Raw genomic sequence first — 3772 nt, forward strand, 5'->3', positions numbered from 1 at the left:
CATCAAAATACGCAACTTTAAATATATTCAACACGTTCTACTTAATTAAATATACTTTTTAATAAATGTTTTCTCCTACAACATCAGAGTTCAGCGCCACATTAAATACGCACTACAATGATTATAGTTTAAAACGATTTGAAGCATGTTTTTTTTTCTTTGAGGGGGGGGGGGGGCAGAGCTTTGTGACGTCATATTTGAGGGGGGTCTGACTTTTTGTGACGTCGTGTGACGAAGGTGGGGGGGGGTCAAAAATCGTCCAAAATTGCGTGATGTCATTTATGGATGGCCCCTTATTCAGAACTGCAGGCAAGCGCTGTGGGTCACCCATTCCGAGCACTAACCAGGCTCTATACTGCTTAGATTGTGAGATCCGACAAGATCAGGCGTAGAACGGTGATTGCTCGAGGCAAATTAACGATGCAAATGTTGCTGTTTAGCACAGAAGCTCAATGGGACATTGGACTATATCATTATAACACATTTTTGAATGGAGAAACTATTCGAATAATGTTTTAGAATTTTCTAGAACCCTCCATTACGTGCATAAGGAGTTGTTCAATGGTAAGTGTGGTAGCAGGGGGCACTCAGTAGCGCATCAACTGCCTGAAAATCCGGCCACACGAGGCTGCCTCATGTGGCTGCCGTGTTCATGACTGTGGTGTCGGTGTGCGAGTAAAATGGTTCACATCGTTCACTCGCGGGTTCACGTGTTCAAGGGCAACCCGACAGCCCGCGATGTTTGGTGGATTTATAAACCCACCGTGACGTCAGTGAATTACCTGAAAATCCAATTGTGATTGTTTATTCAAGTAACGTCACACAAATGAGACCATCATAAGCACGATAATTATCGTGTTACTTCATCCACTTACTCCACTTCCTCCATAAATCATGTAATTATTATTAGTAGTAAGTATTTCTAGATATGAAGCTTTCGTGACTGCAACTATTCATATTCTTAGGTTTTATCGGTAAAAAAATAATAATAATAATAAAAGTAATAGAAAAAAAAATACTTCTATTATTATTTCTATATAAATAAAAATAATTGAAATAAAATATTTAGTATTATTATTTATATTATTGTTATTATTTATTTAAATAATTATATCAATTCTGTTTCAGTTCCACCTCGTATTCAAATCGTGCCGGTGGCGTCATGGGCTTGGGAGTTTGACTGGGACGAGGCCATCAGCTCGCGTCGCCTGAGAGCCCAGCAGGGTCCCAGCAGCGCCCTGCCGCGGTGGAGGCCACCCGGCCACCCAGCCGCCTCTCTGTGGAACCTCCCTGCACCACTCACGCCTCACGCCGCGCCTGCTGCTTGACTCTGGGCACACCGACACGGACAAAGTGCCCCCTCACCGGGCAGTGCTTCAGCTCTGTTAGCCGATGTCACCCAGTTCGTGGGGATCACTCACGTATTTGTGTGTGGTCGACTCAGCCTCAAAATGAGTACCTGGCGTGGTGTGTAAACATCGCCACTAGGGAGACAAAGGCGGCCGGGCGTGGTGCTGGCCACCCACCCCCTCGTGTGCTGTGCCGGCCTCCATAGGTGCTCGCTAACAGGACTTGCCCAAACAGTCTGTTAAGGCTATACGGGGGATCTGTGTCTTTGTGTGTATGTTTAACTTCTTTTGCACCGTACTTGACCAACCGTGCTAATCGGAGGTGAGGGGGAAGGACAACAAACTTCCAACAAAAAATTGTTCTAAATAATATTCTTTGCTTCTTTCGGTAAAGTCACATCGATAGAAAAATAATACAAAGAGTGAATAAAAATAATACTGTAGCCTGGTTCTAATCGGAGTGGGTGTACTGGCAGTCTATAATGTAGACTAGACTGTAGCAATGGTTATTCAGCTGAGTGAGTGTACTGGCAGTCTATAATGTAGACTGTAGCCTGGTTATTAAGCTGGGTGAGTGTACTTACAATCTATAATGTAGTCTGTAGCAATGGTTATTAAGCTGAGTGAGTGTACTGGCAGTCTATAATATAGACTGTAGCCTGAAAAAAAGAAACAAAAAGCCACGACGTTTCGATCGCAACACAGCGGTCATCATCAGGAAAAGGGGAGTTCTAAAGAAATTAGTTTTCAATCCAGATTTAAAAGTGCATAGCTCCAGTGGCTTCCTAATATCGGAAGGAAGAGCGTTCCAGACGGCCGCAGAAGCGCATCTGAAAGCGCGCGATGCGGTGACCGTCTTTGTTCGATGGCCAGCCAAAGGCCGCTGCGAGGATGGCCGGAGTTGGCGTGATGGTGGTTTATGCCCCTAGACGAGATCACCAAGGTGGTGGTGGTGTTTCATTTGTGGCGAGCGCTTTAAAAGGTGGCCACGAGCCTCACGCGACGCGCGGCTCAGCCCCCGCATTGACCCTGCACAGAAGTCGCACTCGCGGCACTCGCTGTGGTGCACGCGTTCGTGGCGATTGATGCAAGGACAATGAACACAATCCAGTCCGTGTGTGGTCATGGTTTAGAAGGCACTTGTCTCTAACAACAACAATAATATTACCTATTAAAGTATTTTTTTATCTGTCTCTCTGTCTGTGCACGCCTTGCAACGCGCTAAGCCCCACGGACGAAAATGCGCTATTTGTTTTTACCCTCCGTCAAACATAAACTAATAAAATCACATTTTGACTTAAAACTTTCGTGACTGCAGGCATTCATATTCTTGGTTCTTTCGGTAAAGTCACGTAAATATAAAATAAAAATTACATTAAAATTAAATTAAAAATAAAAGCAAAAACCCCACTACGTTTCGATCGCAACACAAGCGGTCTTCATCGAAAGAACCAAGAATAATAAAATCACACTTTATAACAATTTACATTATTACGCTGATCACGAACGCCAAAGCACGCATCTGCGCATGCGCGGGAATCCCGCCTCGTGGTTGCCCCTGGCAACGAACGCGCGGGAATCCCGCCTCGTGGTTGCCCCTGGCAACGCACGCGCGGGAATCCCGCCTCGTGGTTGCCCCTGGCAACGAACGCGCGGGAATCCCGCCTCGTGGTTGCCCCTGGCAACGCAAGCGCGGGAATCCCGCCTCGTGGTTGCCCCTGGCAACGCACGCGGCGGCGTGAGGGAGCTTCCCCTTGGCGTCAAAAAGGCGGGAAAACAACACAGAGGCACGACGCTGAGGTACATTCTGCACGTTTTGATGTCCTCCTCTCCCCTCCCCACCTCGACGTGTGCAGTTACTACTACAGAGTTATTACTGGCCAAGACTAATTAGGGAATCCATTGAAATTGAGAGAAATACAAATAACTTTAATCGCTCTGACAGCTACAGGCTTAGTGCGCCCTGGAAGCGTATTGTTAAATAAAATATATAATACAATTACAATTCCTTATAAGGGAAAGAAATACCAATGAATAACAATTGAATGATTCTTCTTGGTTCTTTCGGTAAAGTCACGTAGAAGGGAAGTAATACAATAATAAAAATAAAACATAAGAAATTTATTTTTATTATTTTATTACTTCCCTTCTACGTGACTTTACCGAAAGAACCAAGAAGATGAATCCCTGCAGTCACGAAAGCTTTAAATCGAAATTGAATGATTACCAATCTATTATATAATTACAATACCCTCCCCCTCTCCGCCTCAAATCACTGCAGCTGAACGAGTTACACGATGACGTCACCGTGCTGCTGCTCTATATAAGAGCGGGAGCAAGTGGAGGGCTTCACCATTCTGGCGAATTGCCCGATGATGCTGGATGTGATTACCAGCGAAACGTCACAGTACTCACATTGTAAA

This window comes from Lampetra planeri, unplaced genomic scaffold (genome assembly GCF_965212315.1).
Source record: "Lampetra planeri unplaced genomic scaffold, kcLamPlan1.2.h2 scaffold_103, whole genome shotgun sequence".
Taxonomy (NCBI): Eukaryota; Metazoa; Chordata; class Hyperoartia; order Petromyzontiformes; family Petromyzontidae; genus Lampetra; species Lampetra planeri.